This window comes from Zonotrichia leucophrys, chromosome 1 (assembly GCF_028769735.1).
Source record: "Zonotrichia leucophrys gambelii isolate GWCS_2022_RI chromosome 1, RI_Zleu_2.0, whole genome shotgun sequence".
Lineage (NCBI taxonomy): Eukaryota > Metazoa > Chordata > Aves > Passeriformes > Passerellidae > Zonotrichia > Zonotrichia leucophrys.
This window is the reverse complement of record NC_088169.1, coordinates 16,884,029-16,903,427: the sequence shown is the minus strand read 5'-3', so window position 1 is coordinate 16,903,427 and position 19,399 is coordinate 16,884,029. Positions and strand designations below refer to the sequence as shown.

General features: G+C 46.7%; 1 protein-coding gene across 2 annotated transcripts in view; it reads left to right on the top strand.

Annotated features, from left to right (window-relative positions):
• The first annotated feature begins 573 nt into the window (after nucleotides 1-573).
• Nucleotides 574-19,399, top strand: part of RAI2 (retinoic acid induced 2) — a 43,637-nt gene continuing 24,811 nt past the window's right edge. The window contains exon 1 of one of the 2 annotated variants that reach the window (XM_064707863.1): nucleotides 574-714. The gene's annotated coding sequence lies outside the window, so the exon portion shown is untranslated. Of the gene's footprint in view, nucleotides 715-15,955; nucleotides 16,096-19,399 lie in introns of those variants that run through there. The other variant, XM_064707872.1, reaches the window with a different exon arrangement.

The following is a 19,399-nucleotide window of genomic DNA, read 5'->3' as shown; positions in this document are numbered from 1 at the left end:
TATCAACAGAAATCCAGATGGAATTACAATTATCTTTTATGTACATTCGAGGGCATATTATGTAATACTACCAATGGATTTAGTTTAATGCACCCCACCTTCCAATAAGCTGCTGGCGCCACTTAATAGCGATTTGAAACCTACAAAAAACTCTTTTGCCCTTGACGAAACCGTTTTAAAGCTCAGAGACTGAGGTCAAGAGGCTTGGGATATTCAGAGTCTGATGGGAAAACGGGGACGAGGGAAAGCGAGGATGGAAAAGACGGGTGGGTGGGGAGGGGGGGCGGGCGAGAGGAGGAATTAAAGAGGTGGAGGGGGAATCCAGAAAAACAGGAAGTCAGAATAATCGTGGTCAATCCGAGATAAACGCGGAGGAGACGAGGTCAAAACTTCAAGCGCGCAGGGAGCAAACGCCAAGCGCGGTACGCAGGAGGCCGGCGCTGCCTGCCGCAGCATCCTCCGGCGCTCCGGGCGCTCCGGACGGGCGGGCAGCGGGAGGGCGGGGGCGGCGCCGGCGGGCGTGGCGCAGGTTGGGCGGGCCCGCCCCCGGCGCTCGCCCCGCCCCGGCCCGCCCGGCGCGGGGGGAGCGGGCCGCGGTACCGGGCAGGGCAGGGCGGCGCGTCCCCGGCGGCGGCGGCGGCCGCGCTTGACAGAGCGGGCGGCGGCTGCGGCCCCATGGAGCCCAGCTAGGGGCTGCCGCACCCTCCACCGGAGGTAGGTGCCGCGGAGCGGATGCGCACCGACAGCCCGGGGCGGGTGCAGCGGTGACAGGTTGGCCGGGCGGCGGCGTTTTGCGGGAATCGCACCCCCCCGAGCCTTCTAGCCACCGGCGGCCGGGCGCTGCGGTGCCGCGGGGAGGGCGGCGGCCCCGCGCTCCCCGCTTCGGCCCGTGACTATTGTTTCTGGTGGCGCCGAGCGGGCGCAGCGCGATCCCGGTGGCGGCGGCGGCTTTGTGCGGGTTGTCCCGGCAGTGGGGCTGCGGCGCTGGGGGGGCGCGCAGGGACCGCGGCGGGGAAGGGGACGGGGCGAGACCGTGACCGCACGAGCAGAGCCACCCACCCTACCCCCGCCCTTCCTCCTCCTTCTCCTCCTCCTGCCTGCGCAACTTCTCCAAAATCGCCGCCGTGGGTGCGCGGGGAGGAGCCCGCATCGCCCCCCGCGGCTCCTGCTGCCCCACGGGCGGCGCAGCGCTCTCGGCACGGCCGCGGCGGCGATCGGCCATCGGCGCCCGGCCCGCGCTCCGCCAAAGGGGATTAGAAACGTGCAGGATGCATTTCAAGATGGGCGGTAATGGGATCATTTGGGTCCCTCGCGTAGCCGGTCACAGGCGAGCGGCAGGAGGAGAATTTACCCTTCCGAAGTTGGGGCAGAAATCGCTGCCGCCCGGAGTGTGCCAGGCGGAGGGACTGTCACCTGCGGCTCCCTGAATGGCTTTTTCTGGCTGGGGCTGTCGCGGGGCGTGGGTCAGTGCGCCGGCGTCGCCGCGGTCCCGGCGTACGTGGCGGTGGATGCCAGGGCGAAGTGTCGTGCTCCAGAAGTTCTGCATCCCTCCGGGGGATGCTGCGGGGTGCAAGCGCCCTGGGCAGGAGTTGCTGGGCAGTTATTCTCCTTCTCTCATTTCACCCCAACACACCTCTTTTTTGAGAGATTGGTTCGGCTTTGGTTAATTTACCGCTGTTGATGGTAGTTTTCTTGCACATTCTCCATCAGAATTATTTTTCTAGAGAGAAAAATTATTCAAAGGTGGGATTCAAAGTATACATATTGTCTAATGGGGGTGTATTGTTAAAGAGGAAAGAGTATCTCGTTGCCCATTAATTCTTCAGGTATTTTCCGTTTAAACTTGATGAGGAAATGTTTTTCCTTTTTCTAAGTAACCTTTCATGTCATTTATCATTAGCAAATCGGCTTGGCATTCAAAGTAAATATTTTCTCGCAAATACACTGCTGATTACTAACGTTATGTCTGAAACACTCCAGAGGACAGAAATCAGCACACCTCCGTTTGTTTTTTTTAATATGTAAATTTGAAAAGCCCTTCCATTTCACGAGGCCGTGAGTGGCCCCGTTAATCAGATGTAACTACAGTAACTGGCAGAGGAGGCTGCTGATAGCCAGGGTGGTCCCTGCCCCGCTCTGCCAGAGCAACCTGATCAATTAATGCATCCTCACTGGTTTGTCCTTGGCATCTTTGATGAATTTTATAGTATTTCTGTGAGGAGCTCCAGTGGGGGAAGCTGAAGTCTCTTTCACCTTCAGAGATGACTGAAGCCAAATTTGAAGAGGGCATAACTCTTTGAGTTGACTGGAGAGCGCTGTTGAGTTCCTGTGTGTACACTAAATTCTGGAGGCAATCCAGCAGCCAGAGCTATCTGGGTCAGGCTGGAAATCACCTCAGTGATGGGTTTTGCAGGGTCCTGGTCACTTCCTACCAAAAGAAAGCCAGTGTTAAGCTTTTGCAACATGCACGGATTGCATTGTAGGCATGGACTGGAGAATGGAACTGGTCATGTAGCAGGCTTGGGGTTTACAATCAGCAGGTCACACTGAGCACCCTGCAACTTCAGGATGCTTGACTTCACTGTGCAGAGCCTGCAGCAGTATGAATTACAGGGGAAAAAATGCACTTAGATGTAACAAAGGCTGCTGGCTCATCTCCTGCATGAGGAACTAATTTTTTTTTTAAATCTGGCTCCCGTTTCTGCTTCTGACTCAAGCTGCCAGTGTAGCTGTGGGCAAATCATTCCATGTTTCCCTCTCTCCTCATCTCTGCCTGACCTGCCAAGGTCTCATCTGTACAGGGCTGTGCGTTCAGACCCCAGCTCAAGCCCCTTACTTTCCACCAGCTGCCTTGCACACAGCATTCTGAGACCCGAGGTCGGTGGTACCTGTGTGCTCCGAGGGAATACAGTTTGACATTCAAACACTGCTGCTGGAGCCAGTCATACAGACCTAGCAGCCTCACATCAATCTCTAATCCTAGCCCTGTTCTAATCCAGTCGTTCCCTGCTGCTGATGGAATCCCTCGAGCTGCATTTGGCTGCGTGCTAGCCCGGAGATGGGCTGGGGAGCACCAGCCCTTCAGGACACAGGCTGGCACTCCAGGCTACAAAACACCTGGCACGAGGGGCCTGCTGTGATTTAGAAATAGAAATTATAGCTGAAGGGTAAATTGCAACAATGTCAGAGGAAACTGCCCAGCAAATGGGAGCTGGGGCATTCCTGCCAGCCAGGGGCGTGCTGTGCCGCGGGAGGGAGCGGAGGGGCAAGGGTGCAGCTCCCTGGCCTAACAACGGCATTCTTATTTTAGCATGGAAGACAGCCAGAGATAAGGAGGGGTTGTCATCCGGCTGGTTGGAGGATGGAAAAAAAAAAAGGAAAAGCTGTGTGGAAAAGTATTTTGATGTAGGTAAAGAAAAGAAAAAAAAGGCAGATAACCTTACAAGTGATAGACTAGCTATGTAAAGCTGCCAGGACAAAGCTTTTCCCATAAAATCCAGAATGATCCTAATTAAGCCCAGACCCTGTTAAATGACACATGGCTTTATTTATTTCAGATGTTTCTAGGTCCTAAAGATGGGGCCAAATGTGAAGAGTTTGATGTGGCAGATAGTTTAACCTCAATTACTTTTACATAAATCATGTGATTGTTACGGTAGCTGAAGTACCTCTGATGGGTGCCCCAGAGCTACCGATAAAAAAAAAAAAAAGACTTTTAAAAAATCCCCTGAAAAACATATGGCAGTGCAGGTGAGGGTTTGTGGAAGAGAGGTGACCATCCTCTGAGGCAGGAGGATGGGAGTGTGGGAGCTGTTGTGGTGCTGTGTGCTTGCTGGTCTGTATGCACAGGCAGCTGAAATGGTGGCTTTGTAGAACAGGCAGCCGGAGAAAGGGACGTAAAATGGGAGCTGACAAATATTCTTGTTATGAAACTGGGATGGATGAATGATTTATGGGGGTACTTGCTTTTATTTTATTTTATTTCAAGGGGAAGGAGATGGTTGGTGATGTGAGGCGCTAGCCACGGATGGCTTTGTTTTGAGATCAGGCTGTGCTGGGTCCTGCCTCCAGAAACAGCATCTACAGAATAACAATACAGTGAAACACTTCCCAGCATTGCTTGAGTTTCACAGTCTGTTTTCAGGATGAAAAAGTTTTCCTTATCTTATGTTCAAAGCTGCAGGCCTAAATCCTCCCACCAGACTCTAGCTTTCAAATAAGAGGTGGCTGTATGAGAGGTCCTAGGTTGTGTGGATCTTTGTTAGCCTGTCTCAGTTCTCCCAGGGAATTTCCTTCCCTGGGTTTGCAATGTTGCCCATCCCTCCCAGGGCACTGAGCTGCTCTGTAAATAGGCCACTCTGTGGAGGAGCTGCTCTGCTGGGTGATTTAATGTAGCTTGTTAGTTCTGGCTTTCCTTTTTACCCACCCCCACCCAGTTCTGTCCGTGCTGTCCTTTGGTGCACAGAGCAGTGCTGTAACATGGATGAGGTGAGTTTACAGGGTCACAGCTGCAGGATTTTGCCCGTCCTGTGGGTGGCTGGGTGTCCTGGGGACTCTTATGTAAGCTGCTGCTCCACAGTCAATTGCTGGCTTTGGGTGTTAGTGACTGCATCCCTCTGAGCAGGACCTGTTTTCAGCATCCTTTTGTTGTTCCCGGTTAATAGAATCATAGAATAGTTGAATTAGAAGGGACCTAGAGGTCATCTAATCCAACCCCCCTGCAGTAAGCAGGGACATCTTCAACTAGATTAGGTTGCTCAGAGCTCTGTCCAGCCTGACTTGGAATGTTTCCAGGCATAGGTCATTTGCCACCTCTCTGGGCAAGTTGCAGTGTCTCCCCACTCTCCCAGTAAAAGAATTCTTTCCTATGTCCAGTTTAAATTGACCCTAGTTTAAAACCCTTGTCCTATTGCAGCAGGCCCTGCTAAAACATCTGTCCCTGCAGTCTGTCCTGTTGGTCCTCATTAGGTATTGGAAGATGCTGTAAGGTTTTCCTGGAGCCTTCTCTTCCCCAGCATGAACAGCCCCAGCTGTCTCAGCCTGTCCTCATATGAGAGGTGCTCCAACCCTTGGATCATCTCTTTTGCCTCCTCTGGACCTGCTCCAACGAGTCCATGTCCTTCCTGTGCTGAGAGCCCAGAGCTGGATGCAGTATTCCAGGTGGGGCCTCACAAGAGTGGAGGGTGCCCTTGATGCCACTGCTTGTGCCATTGATAAAGTTATGCAAGGATGCCAGTCCCAGTGTGGACCTGAGAGGGACACCACTCATCACTGATCTCAGTTTGTGCATGTCGTTGTTGGAAATGCTTCCTAAAGATATCAGAGGGCTAAATGTTCTCAAGAATTAAACAAAGAGTCTGGGATAGGTCTCCTGTTTCCTCCACACTTTCAGAAAAAAGGTGTCCTTCAGCTCAGCAGCTTCCAGGTCTGTGTACTGCTCCCACTCCCCTTTAGAGTGGCTAGAGAGCAGCCACTGCAGCAAAGGAAGGCAGCTGCTGTTGACTTGTTGAGTTACCCCCACCTCTCCCACGGCAGGCACAGAGATGTCAGAACAAGCCTCAGGACGGACTGACTGTGTCCCCAAATCTCTTATCTTTGTGTTATCTCTGAGCTGATGACTGAGGGCGAGCTCTGAATGACAAGAGAGGCGAGGGAAGTTTGCTGTGACTCCTCACTAAGCTTCAATGGTACTGCAAAAGGCAGGTCTCTGAGCATTCTGGTGCAGCTCCAAATTCATTTGGTCAGGCTGATTTTGAAAACCAGTCTCCCTTTCAATGTCTGCATGTGCCTCAGCCTTTTAATTATTCTGTGCTTTCCCTGTGGCATGGAAACAAAGAGGTGGAAATGTAGTGGCCACCAGGAGGGCCAAGAGGGCAATGGCTCTTGCCTGCCCTGGCAGTCAGTGTGCTCCTCATAGCAAAGCCAGGTTATTTGGAGGAGTGCAGGTCTTTCAGTCCAGGAAAAAATAATTTGTTAATGGCCAGAGAATAATCACTTTACTCTGAAAAGCCTCTCCAGCTGCATTGCACCAACTGTTCTTTATCAGTCTCTGAATCCTTAATGACAGTAGCAGCTAATTTCTCTTTCTGTGTTTTTCTAGCTGCAGTGTCCTATTTTCTCTGAGTTTATTGAGAAAATAATAGAAGTCATTACATAGCTACTTGTCACCTTTCAGAAAAGAAAACTTCTCCCTGCCTGAACGGCCAAGTTAGTTACTTGGTGACTGACTCAGACAATAGCAACTTTTTGTAACTCATCAGTTATTAATCTGTGCCTAGTGAATAAACTAATTAACTAGAGGAGTATTACTGAAGTTCTAATCTGTGATTATCAGAATATGGTGAATACACTGTTCACAAACTGTGTGACAAAGGCACATGTACATTCTGTGGCGTGTAAGCAAAAAAATCAAGAAATAAAGGGCTGGGAGTGACAAAGTGAGAAATGTGAATTCATTGTGTTTATTTTCTTTAAAATTTGATGGTCTTTGAAGCTTATGTGGCAATATTGCACAAAATGGTCCTTGGTTAAAAGAAAACTATTAGGTGTTCCACATATATCTATAATAATTAGGTTAAAGAAAAGGTAATGAGGAACATTGGAATAGATGGGCAGTGAGAATGAAAGACATAGAAAATAAAGTGAAATGTGAAGTATTTTTGTGTTTGCATGATACACGTCTTTCTGGTTGTTGGTGATGGATCACTTGCTGTAGAGCTGGATCTACACAAGGCCACTGCAAAGCAAACAGGAAGGGCAACACATTGTTTTTTAATCAGGATTTTCTTAACCAAGAAGTCAGGCATCACTGTCTGAATAATAGATGCCTTCATCTCCAGCCTTAGTGGTGGGGCTGGAGGTCTGAGGCAGCTCTCAGCCAGGAGGTCTGGCCTGCAGAAAGGGGGGAAGAGGACTTCTGACATGGCCAGAGCTTGCTCTGCAGGCTGTGCGATGCTGAGGGGAGGCCAGAAGGAAGTAGGAACATACAAGCAGATCCTAGAAGAAGGAGCACACAGAAGAGCCTTTCTGTTCTCATGTGACATTCTTGTAATTCATCTCTGGTCCCTGGGGGATGGATGGAGTTTCCTCTTGCCTTTCCGTGCTGGAGAAGTCATGTTTGCTAAGGGTGGATTCACAAAGCTGCTGTGACAGAGCAAACTGGGCTCTGGGTTAGAGCTCTGCTGCATTGTGTGTGCAGGATACACCAAGGGCTGTGTTCTCTCCCAGGATGGTGGTGCCAAGCTCAGCACCTCACATCTCCCCACAGCCTTGTGCCTACGCTTGTGTTCATTTTGCAGAAAACTGCTTGACCACGCTCCAGTTGTTGCTGGTAGGTGGAAGAAAACAGATGCAAGGAATTTACTTCCCTGCTCACCAAGGAAATGCATCTGCCTTTGGTTTGGGTTTGATGTTTAGGTCTCTAACTGATTTTTTTAGATGCTTGTGTAACAGCTGTGTTTAGCTATGAGACCATCACTTCTTTTAGGATGCATTTTGGCTGTCACCACAGCTTTCTGTCCTCTAAAGCGGGGTAATAAATTGATGGGGGTAGCCATCAATTTGATGCCATGAGTGCTGCAGACAGGAAAGTGGAAGCAGCATAAGGCTGTGTGCCATGGATCCCCATGTTCATGTAACCTCAGAGCTGTGCAGTGACTGCCCTGGAGGGACCCAGTGCAGCCTCCCACCAGAAATGACTGGGTCAGGAGACAAGGTGGGTGCCCTGGATCACAAACAGGCTACAGACATCTTAGACTCACTTTGGTTACTGGAAAGGCTGGTCAGCACTCTTACTTGTATTTGCTTTTTGGTGGAACTAAAGAGCTCTTTGCTCTGCAGCATAAAGACCCAAACATTTTGGGACCTGATAATTCTGATTTTCTTGAGAAGAGATGCCCCTGCATCTCTAAGGAGCTGAGGTTCTCAATTGAGTAGCCTTTTATTTTTAAAAAGGAAGGAGGTGTTTTTATTAGAGTTTCCTGTTTTGGACTCTGTTTAGAGGGTATGAAGTGGTCAGAGGAGGGAGAGTTTTCATTTAGGTCAGGGTTGTCTCTTTGTATTTTCTTACACATACAATGTATATATATATAAAATATAATTTGAATTTTGCAATTTCCCCCAGTTCTAGTTAAGGCTGCTACTTAAAGGAAATCTAAATAAGGTTTCCTGTCAAGAATGGTTTAGATTTAGCTGGCCCTGCCTGGGGCTGAGGGATGGGTTAGGACACTTCTCAAGGTCCATTTCAGGACCCTTTCCGTGATCTTAGGCAGTTACTCAGCAAAACAGATTCATTGTAGGTTGTGCTGGTTATGCTGAAAGGGTTTTGCTGTAGCATTTAATATGGTTATTTGTTTGAAAAGGAAATAATAGGTAATTGTAGCATAGTTACTGCATCTGCACTGGACAAATGTTCCTTTAAATACGAAAATAACTGATGTTACATTTTTAGACCAGCATCGTGATATGGGTGTGATTAATTTTTCCAGGAGCTTTGTGTTTTTTATATCTGCTTAAGTGTATTAACATTTTAAAAGGTCAAAGGTAAGCTTTAAAATGGATGCCAAATTAAGATGGATGGGAAGAAAATGACATTTACTTCTTGTTACTGCACATTGTTTGAATTTGACCAAAGGCAAAAACAAAACAAAGAACAACCCTCCCCCCTGTACACACGCACGCATGCACGCGTGCTTGCATGGACAGACAGCCGTGTTCCCACCACCTGCCTTCCCTCCACACCTGGTCTGGCAAAATCTTATTCATCAGGGCTGGTTAATCATGATAATCATCATTATAATCCTAACAAAATCAGCAGTCCAGTGTATTCACTTCCAGACAGCCTCTGTATTCTTTTGCAAAGTATATAATTTAACTAGTGTGAGTGGGCTCTGTAAATAAAAGTAGCTAAAATATAAATATTAGGAAAACATGGCTAATGAGAACTCTAACCACATTATCCTTTTCTGCCCTTGGTATGTTTGAGATGATGATTTCATCAGGGAAGGGACTGGACCCTCATCCCTATTCATGCAGTTCCTTGCACGTTGAGTCCCAATGAAGTGGAGGATAAAGTATGGTGGGAATGATGCCTTTATTCCAGTGGGAATGGTGGCCAGTCCCAGCCAAGAGCAAGGCCTTAGCAGGGCTGCTCTGTGACCACACCAGTGTTTGGGTTTGGACAGAGGGCCACAGCTGGAGGGAAGGACTGGATCTGGTTTAGGTCCATCACTTCCACTCCTGCCCTTCCATGATGGGGGTGGCTGTGCCGGTGATATGCCCTGTGCCTCTGGAATCTCAGCCACTCTCTGGTGAAAGGGACCCAGCCTGCTTTTGTGGGTGCTGTTGAACAAGACAGATTCCCTCCTCTCACTTCACGACATCTGCCAGTATAAGGAGGGTTTAAAACAAGGGAGAAATCCTTCTTCCTACTGGTGGCTAGTGGCTCATCAGGGAGGCTTCAGACTGCGTCCTGTGTCAGCCTCTGGACACTCAGCCCCATGCCATGTCCCAGAGCACACCCCAGCCTTGTGTGGGCACAGGGCTGTGTGGCTCTGGGAAGAGTCACCCAGCCAGTGCCAGCCGTGGCACCAAGAGCCGTGTGGAGCCAGGAAAAGGCAGTGCTGCTGTTCCCATTCCACCTCTACCTGCCCCCCTGCGCTCCCTGGGCAGGGCAGCTGCCCCGAGCAGAGGTGGGGAGGAGAAGGAAGGGCTGGCAGCAGCTGCCTCAAGGGAGGAAGCTGCAGCACTCAGCCCTGCCCCTGCACAGCAGCATGAGGTGTGTCTAAGGCTGGGATGAGGGATAGGCAAATCTTCTCCTCCCTCCCCAAGAAGCAGCAAGCTCTCCTAAGCATCCCTTCCTGGAAGCTGAAAATGTTTGTCTGACAAAAAAAGGAAAAGAAGGAAAAATGACAATTGCTCATATGCTTTGTTCCAGTGTGAAAATGTATTTTTCATTTCAAACTGAATGGATTCTGAGTTGAATCTGAGTAGAACAGACTAGACAGTTTCATTTTTTCATTTTACCAAAATTGTTTTTAAATCACTCAGCCCAAATATTTCTTTTAATTTTTTTACCCCAGCCTTGCCACTATTGCAAACAATTCCATTATTTGCATAGCTCTAATTGCAGTGATTAAACAAACACAGCAAACTCCGACCCTTGCAGAGCCTCATCACAGCCCCACAGCCAGCTTGGTCTGTATTTTGTCAGCAGAGAGGGAGATGTGGCTTTGTGTAGACTGAAAATAAATTATGGACTTTCTGCTATTTTTTTTCCCCTCTGAACTGATACACTATCAGTTTGGAGAATGAATAATTTTGCCTGTTCTCTTGCTAGTGGGCTGTGAGATATCGCCCTATTGTGAACCTTGTACAGTTTTAAAAGCATTTGGATTTTCAGTGCTTTGTTCACGTGTTACATTTAAGTTGCAACCTCTGTTGTGTTACTAGAATAATGTGTAGGGTTGCTATTCTGTTAGTAATACCCATATTAACATAAAGAGAGACAGATATCTACATCTGTGTGGAGTTTTATTCTGTGAAGGTGTTGGGTACCTGAAGACAGGGTTAAGGAAGATTTTATGTGACTACAGTTCCATCAAATAGGAACAAACAATTTTTTGGACATTTTTTAATGACATTTATTTATAGCAGGTAGCGCACAGGCGGCTGCTATTTCTCAGTGTGCTGGAAGAATGTTCTCCAGATGGTGCTTGCTGTTTATGCTTTTATTCACTTCGCTTGAACACAGCAGCACTCTACACAAAACACAGAAAATTGGAAAATAAAAACAATTATGTTTTTACAAAGTGCCATGTGATTTGCCATGAGATGTCTGAGCTGACTGATGAGCCGTGCTGGGGGCAGCGGGGGGACCGCGCCTGTCACAGACCCCCAGCCCCACGTGGGTCACGGGCTCTCCCAAAAGGTGGGTTTGAGCAGAGCTGCTAATCCCACCCTGTGTGTCTGTGCCTCTTCTGCCTCCCTTCTCCTGCGCGGGGGTTTGGGTGAGTGCAGGAAAGGCTGTCATTTTAATGGCAATATTTTTGTTGGGTTTTCTGTGACTGTGCAGCCCCAAGGTGGGAGAGACGCGAGACAAAGCATTTCATAAACCTCGCCCGTGCCATCGTGTTCCTTCAGCTCCTCATCTCACTGAAAAGTGTTAAGGCCTTTGGCTGGTCCAGCTGAAAGCAGCAGCTAAAGGCAAGACTGATGCCCAAAGGGATCAAATGCCCAAATGCTCCATGATTTCTGTTGGTTGCAGTGGTGAAGATAAATAGGTATCCAAATGGTTGGCATGCTCTTGCAGGCTTTTGTTGTACAGCTTTTGCAGGGCTACTCACACAAAACATTCTGAGAGTGGAAGCTTTAAATAAAAGACTCTGGAATCTGAATTTTTTTCTTTAAAAACCCTTGGGAAAATTGGGAAAATAGCTCAATTATTTAAATTTATTAAAAAAAAAAACCTCAAAAAAACTAGTCAAACCAAAAAAAAAAAAAAAAACCCAGGCAATCATAAAAATAGATATTGGCAAATAGGAAAAAGGTGTTTGTTTTTTTGTTTTTTTTTTTAATATATCTTAATGTATAGGTAAAAGAAATAAGTATTTCTCTCTTCTGCTGAAAAAGAACGAGAAAATGACAAACCCACAGCACTTCAGGGCAGGTTTTCAAATGCCAGAAAACATACACCAATTTTAAACTTTGGAACAGGACATGATTATTATTTCTTTGAGAACAGGAGCCTTCGGATTCCTTCGAAATCTAGTTTAAAGCCAGCAATATCTTTAGTGAAATTAAATTTCAAGAAATTAATGTGTGAACAGCTCAACTGGTTTTGGGGTTTTCTCTGGTAGATGGGCAGTGCTGCATAGCGCTTCAGTTCCTCTGCCTTGCCCGTTACCCCAGAGACAGCCCTTTCCCAAGCAGAATTAGAATTCTTGCTACATCAGCTCCATGCTGTTTATCTTCTGTTGCTCCCTTGGCAGTTATTATTTCTTAATGTGTTAATTGTAGTTCCTGGACCCTTGTGTGTGAGGGTGTGTAATGCTCATGGTAATGATGCCGACACGTTCTCTAGTTCCTGGAATCACAGAGCGAAAATCTGAAATATGGCTGGCACAGAGCATCCAGTAAGGGAAGTCAATTAGAAGAATTCAAATAGCATGACAAGAATGAAGTGGGTAATAGGGAAGAGTAGGTGTTGGGTTGAGGTGGGGGTTTTTTAGGCTTATTCAGTTATTATTCCTTCTATGGCTCTGGCTTCATGTGATATATATATATATTTTTAATTAAAACGTGAATTATGTCACTTGCTTTCCACCTTTTAACAGTATTTCACAGTAAATTTAATTCCTAATAGCAAGTAGTCAGGGGTAAGGAATGACTTTGCTGAGTGATGGTGGTTGTTAATTATTAAAAAGAAACCTATGGATTTGAAACAAATTAGACCTCATTAAGCCGAGGTCTGTTTCCACACAGACCAGCAGACATGAAGAAGCCAATCTAGGAGCATGAAAAATCCCAATTTTTAGCTGATGCATCCCTGGTAGTGATGCTCCAGGGCTGGCAGGAGTGCATGTGCTTGTTTGGTTTGTGTGAGAGATCCCTGGTTTCTGACCTCAGCTCAAAGCCCGTGACTCTCTTGGCTCTCTCCCATTTCCCTTGCACTCCTCCTGTCACCCCCAGCCCACCTGCACACAGGACTCCCAGCCCACTCTGGAGGTGGCTGCTGGCCCAGCAGCTGAGCCCACCTGGCTGGGGAAGCCAGTGCCTGGAAAATGTCAGAGTGCACCTTATTGACTGCTCCAGGTTTAGTGAAAGGAGAAACACAGAAAAACTCCTTTTCTCTTCCTTGATTTTGGAGAGGAGGAGGATCTTTGGCTTGTACCATGGAGTTCTCTCCATGGCTAGGCTGGCAAACTCTGTAGGATACATTTATTTGTTCCCCTTTACAGAGGCACGGGTTTATTTTTTGTTTGTCTGGATTTTCTTTGTTATCCAAACTCACCCATGACTCTTAAGTTGTTTGTACTTAGAGTTTTTCCATGGGACTTAAGCAAAAATCCAAAGGCCTAGAGTGATTGTTAGAGAGTACTCTCAAACATATGTAACCATGCCATGTTTTGAGCTGCTTTTTTGAAACTTCTTGGAGGCAATGGGTGAGTGCATCTGCAGGAGCATCCTAATAAGGAGAGTGAAAGGTGGCCTTAAGGGATCATTTTAACTGTATGTTCATAGGCATGCCATGTATGGGCTTTGCTGTCTAGCTGAGACATCCCCCAAATCTTCTCTGGCATTACAGGCATGACACACTCATATCAGGAGAAGAAACGCCCATTCTGCTGGCTAGAAATCAGCAATAACATTTTGACATCTGTGCAACAGTTTAAAATGAATTATTCAGCACAGAGATCGTGCTATTTGAGCAGCCAGCACATCTCTGCCCATTTACTACTGTCAGTCCATGGTGGAGATATCACTGATGCCAGTGGAAGCTGAGCACATGGGCTGGGGGTAGGTTTTGGCCCATAGCCTGAAACAGCATTTGACAGCACCCCTGCAGAACATGATAGGAATAATCTGCTTTGCCACCAGCAAAAGACTGAAAGACAATGCCAGTCTCTTTCTTCTCTTAGAGTATGTTGAACACATGCAGATCTTAAGATCTTAAAAATAAAAGATCTTAAGATCTTAAGAATTAAAGCAATAATTAATTGTTTGACTGTTTGAGTTTTGCTTTAAAGAGTGAGACAGGCATGTAATTTTGATTAAATCAATGTATTGCATATGACTGTCCAGAAGCCCTGAGCATCTCTTGCCTACTGGGAGTAGAGCCCGAGCACAAACTGGCAGCAGGTCCAGGCCAGTCTCCGCTTCTGCCAGTTTGGGGGGTTAAAGTGAAGCAGTATCTAATCCCTGTCAGCAAAGAAAATTCATAAGATTCATGATGTCAGCAGCATCTGATTTGGAAAAACTAGCTGAAGTGCTGTAAGAACACACTTTGGAGAACTGAGATGGGGAAATGGGAGGAAACAGATAACTAAACAACAGCACAACCCTTCCCTGCTCAAGACGGGCATTGATGAGAGAAAGTGGACATTTATCTTAAGCTTGGCTTTCTAACTCAGCAAGGTCATCTGAATTACAGCGGTGTATGTGTGGTGAGATTCTAACATCTGTTATTTCACAGGATGTCTGTTCCCTGTAGCTGCATTTTTAAAAATAAAATGCAGAACTCAGTATGGAAATGTTCTTTGCTGTAGATTACTGTCCTTTTGTTGCCCTTCTTTAAGAACTATGTTGTAGCTGTTCACTGATGCTTATCTCACAGGTGAAAATTCAGGAGCCCTCAGATAGCATTGCAGTGTGCAGCAAAATCATCTCCCTGTCATTGTCCATGTTTTTCAGTTAGCTAGCTAAAAATGCCTCAATTTCTATCTGCTCTTCCATTTATGTGTAAGAAGTAATACCCTACTGTGGAAGGAGCTCAGTGCTGTACATGAAAAGGCAAGACATATTATCCAGGTAACTGTAAAACAAATGGCTGGTATAATGAAAGTTAAGCAAACCCTTATGTCCCCTGAAGTCAATAGAATTTAAGCACATAGTTAAGGCTTGCTTGCAGTAAGGGTATATCCTCTGATAGGAGCACTGTAGCTGTAAGGTTTTTGAACCCATGTGTGTGTACAGCTTTATTTTCAGAATCCCCAAGAGCTTTGCAATTAGCTGAAAGGAGTGACACTGTGCTGTGCACCTTGCAGCACTGCTGGTTGCTCAGGTGTGGTGCTTCAGCAGGAGCTGGGACCTGGCTCCCTCAGCCAGTCCTTGGCAGAGGATGCTGCAGCTGCAGCTGGCTGTGAGCTGGGCTGTGCAGCCCTGTGTAGGTACATTTTGTAGCGACTAGAGTCTGTTCTGGCCTTTGTAGGGCTGCCATCACCAAAGTGTCTGAACCTTCTTGCTGTCTTTGATCTGCTCACCATTGCTGTGCTCCCCTGGGGCAGGGAGTAAAAGAGGCACAGAGAGATGTCAAACCTGATTTTAATGCTTATTTTTGTGTTGGCATATATGGACATCTCTGGGGGAGGGTTCCAAACCTTCTGTCTGCATAGTTTGACCCCCATCTGCTGTTACAGACTTGGTCCAGAGTGGCACCATGTGGGAAGCTCATGAATGAGGCCATGGATGCTCATCTTCCCTGTGTCAGAGCAGAATTCAAGGATGTGCCTTGCTGGTGTAGATGTGGGATGGTGAGGGAGGAGGGGAATGTGCAGTCCAGAAAAACAAGGAGTGGGGTAAATAGCCTACGTAATCTATGTATCAGGGTGGAAAAGGCTACCTGGCTTTATTGCCGCTTGATTGGAAGGATGTGTGTAGCCTGTGTGCATCCATTAATTAGTGATGCAGTTGCTCCATGCTGGTACCAATAAAACCTTAATAGTACATGATTCCAGCCTGTGATTGCTTCCTTTTTTCCACATCCCCTTGTGAGGATGTGTGTATATCAGTGCAGCTGTGCCCTGCATACAGTGTGGATGTGCTGTGGCTGCCTGTACAAGAAGAGGACAGTAAAATAATTCAGCGGGTTATTACCTCCCATGTGATTTTTCCAAGTGTTTATAAAAGGATCTTTGATATGCAGCACTCTCTAATGTGCACAAAATAAGCAGAGTTGTTTTCTTGCCTTTTCCTGAGACATATTAGTTCTTAAAATGGCTCCTGAGCACCTTTCCTAGGTACATGTAGCAACTGCAGCTGATGGTTTAGCAACAACAGCAAGAAGAAGGAAAAAGGCTGTCCCTAGTTTCCTTTATATGCACACTGTGCAGCTTTTCAAGCAGTGCATCAAACACTGCTGGCTGGAAATTTCCAGGCCCATTTCCTCCTGCCTGGTGCATGCTCATAAAGCAAGATTGTCTGTACAGTCTGGAGCTGCAGTACTGCAGAAAGTCAATAAAGAGCTGACCACCTCACCTCTATCAAAAGCAGTTGAGAAGCCCTGCCTCATCTGCCTTATTAAAACTGCACTTGACTCCTGCAGAGAAACCTAGTTGGAAACCTTGAAGAGGAGGGATAAAAAAGGAGTCTGAAATTGCAGTGAGTATTCTACAGCTAGGTCTTGCAGTAAGGTTAAAGAGTGCATATTGTGAAATAAACCAAAAATGCAGCTTCATTAAAAAGGGGAAATTTCTGAATTTAATGCAATGAACTTCTGACTTTTCCTACCTGCAGTACAGCACAGAGATATGATTAGTTGTTGCAGCAATGAGCAGATTTAACTAGCTCCCTAATGGATTTGTATTTTGAATTTAAATATGTTTATGCCTACATATGCATGTGTGTTTATGCTTATATATGCATTTGTGCAGGAAAAGGCATGATGTAGAAATAGATGCAAGAGGTAGAATTTGTAATGCTACATGTCTTTGAGTGTGTGTTTGAAAGGATGTTTGGGTTTTTTCTCCTTTCCTTTATGTAACAGTAATTGATTAAATGTTTGCCAAGCTTTCAGTAGCATCTACTGGGAATCATCACCCTCACCTACCCCAGGAGCGCCAGCTTTTTTTCACCTTGAAATGAAAAAAGAGAGAACTTTAACAGAAAGATCATTGCTTTAGCTTAATATTGTAAGATTTCAGAGATTGAATTTTCTGATAGTAATGAAATGAACCCTGAGTTGTGCCATGAATTTGATTGCAGTTAATTTGATTTTTGAGATGCTCAACAAAGCTTGCCCATTAGCTTTAACCTCACATACTTTGGATTTGTACAAACTGGTATTTTATGTATGTATGGGTAGAGATACCATGAAAACCTCTCTCTGGTGGTTCGTTTGCTTGTAACATTTACTGTCACTGAGTACTTACTAACTATAAGTACTGACTATAAGTGCTATAAGTACTTACTTACTAGTTAGTACTTACTTACTATAGGGCTGTTGAAAATAGTGTCCATTGAGCTGCTGACCAGTAATCCCACTTTGTTTATTGCTTTCATGGTGCAGGGATAGCTTTCCTTCCCAAGGAAAAATACAGCTGAACATCTCAGCCAGGAGGCACACGCTGACTCCATCCTGCAGTTTTTTCCAGTTCTCACTCTTAATGAGCCTGGTCACATGAGTAGCAGTGACTCTTGTCAGAAAGGAGGGTTTTTGGCTGAAACCTACCATTTCTGTATATGTGATTTGCCTCCTCAGACTTCAGAGTGAACGTGTGCTTCTTGCTTGTGTTTGCCAAGAGGCAACAACTGTGGGGTGGGGTATTCCCCAAGGTGGTCCCAAAGTCTGGCCTGTTCTCCTTGCATGATTTATTCTCAGTCAGCAGTAGATAAGATGGTGGAAGATGGCCTTTTATATATATGTGTGTATAAATAATACCAGATGCAGATAAGAAACTATTTGGTGATGTCAGACAACTAAAGACATAAGGCTGCAGATAACTGGCATAGCATTATGGAGTTGATCGTGTGTGGGAAAAACAGGAGGAGAATTCTGCTGCTGGGAGAAGATAGGTCACTATAGGGAAAAAAATACAGAGGCTGCAGTTTCCAGGACAGGGGAGAAACAAGATAGGGAGGGAAGAGATGAATGGCAGGGGCACGCAGGTTGGGAGTTTGCCAGAAGTTCTCCAGGCAGTGGGCAAAGGGCTGAGCTGCCAAGGAGATTACTGCCATGAGCTGCTCCTGGGAGGTCCTGTGAGCAGGGGGAGGCAAAGTCTCAACAGAAGTCATGGGATATATGACTTTGTGATGTGTGGAAGGGAAACTGCCCATAGATGGAAGAAGGGTTGGATACCTGACTGGAAAGAAGGCGTTTTGTCTGGATCTGTGCCATTGGAGTACCGACAAGCACTTGTGGAGCCGGGAACCAGGCTGGCTCCTTCCAGCTCCATCATCCTGAGCAAGCCTGAGCCTCCTGAGCAGGTTCATTTCCTGGCCCCAGCATGGAGGGGCCTGGGACAGCCCTGCTCCTCACTTGGGTGCTTCTGTGTCCCGTGGAGGGCTCCTAGAGGTCATGCTGGCTGCTTCAGGGGCAAGACCAGGGCATGTGCCCGTCCCCTCCTGTCCACCAGAAGTAATCTGGCCTTGGTGGAGTGGAGCAGTCACAGCAGGGCTGAGCTGAGAGGCCCCAGTTCAGCAGGGTGAGGGGCAGGTACCAGGGTGTGCCTTTGCAGGGAGCTGCTGTCCTTCTGCAGGATGCTGGCATGCCCACACCTCTGCAGCATCTCCTTGGATCCTGCCAAGTCACAGTCCAGCGGTCACCCTTGCTGACTGCATGGCAAAGAGAGGTTTTGTTATTCATAGCTTAGTATTTTATAGAGTTTGGGTTGTTTCTTAAATTCTCTTCTCTCCATTCTGCTTTTGGTGGCCCCATCTGAAGGCACTGTGTGCAGTTATTTTGGTCAGAATTAGGCAAACCCCTTCAGCAGCAGAGGAAAGCAGATAAAACATTAAACAGAAAGCACTGATGACTCTGATGACAGCATGAATCCTCACCAAAAAGGATGATACTGCTTCCATACTGCCACAAAGTTAGACTAATTCAGAGGCATCATGTCTGATGTCTCTCAGCCAATGCCAGCCAGAAAGGAAACAATTTTACACATCAGCAATTTTTTATGATTAATAATATTATCCTGCCTTAATTGAAAAATGGGCTGGTGCTCTCAAGAAGAAATTAAGCTGCAGGAATTAGTATCTAACCTCTTTATGATGAATGTGTATTTTTACACACTGCATATTACTGGCAGTGCTTTTAGAAAGAATCGTGCCGTGTATTGTAATAAAAAATTGTCCTGCATTGTTTGTAGTTGCGTGGCACCATTCTGTCTGGCTGACTTGGCTTTAAGAGCCTGAACGCTTGGGAAGAAGCAGTGTGAGGATGCTGAAATCCTTTTAAAGGGAATTTATGTACAAACAGGAGGATGATGTGTAGGCTCTGAGCTCTGCTATCAGTTGTTATTGCTGAGAGATATTCACAGGGAGTCGATGCCAGATGGAGCATTAGCCATTGCTGGCCTCAGTGCCTTCGTGGGAAGTCGGTCATAAAGTCAGTGAGGGCTCCTGTTTGTGGGATTTTTAAACACCAGTGAATCATTTTACGTAGTAAAGCAGTTGTCGTTGGGTGAGTTTGTGTAAAGGTCTTTGTGAACGTCTTTCTACCAAAACAAAGCTTCAGAAGGAGAGGGAGAGGCGATGCTGAAGGACAGGGAGATTTGTTATGCCAAGAACAGAGCTAGCAGTTCAGCTCTGCTGAGGTTTGCCAGGCACCCAGCAGGAGCAGGGAGCTGTCACCAGAGCCTGCCAGTCTGCCTGCAGCCATGGGTGGTCCTGGGGACAGGGGGAGCCATGGCTTCAAGGCACCATGCTCCTTCCATGTGTCCTGGCACTTTGTCTCGTGTGG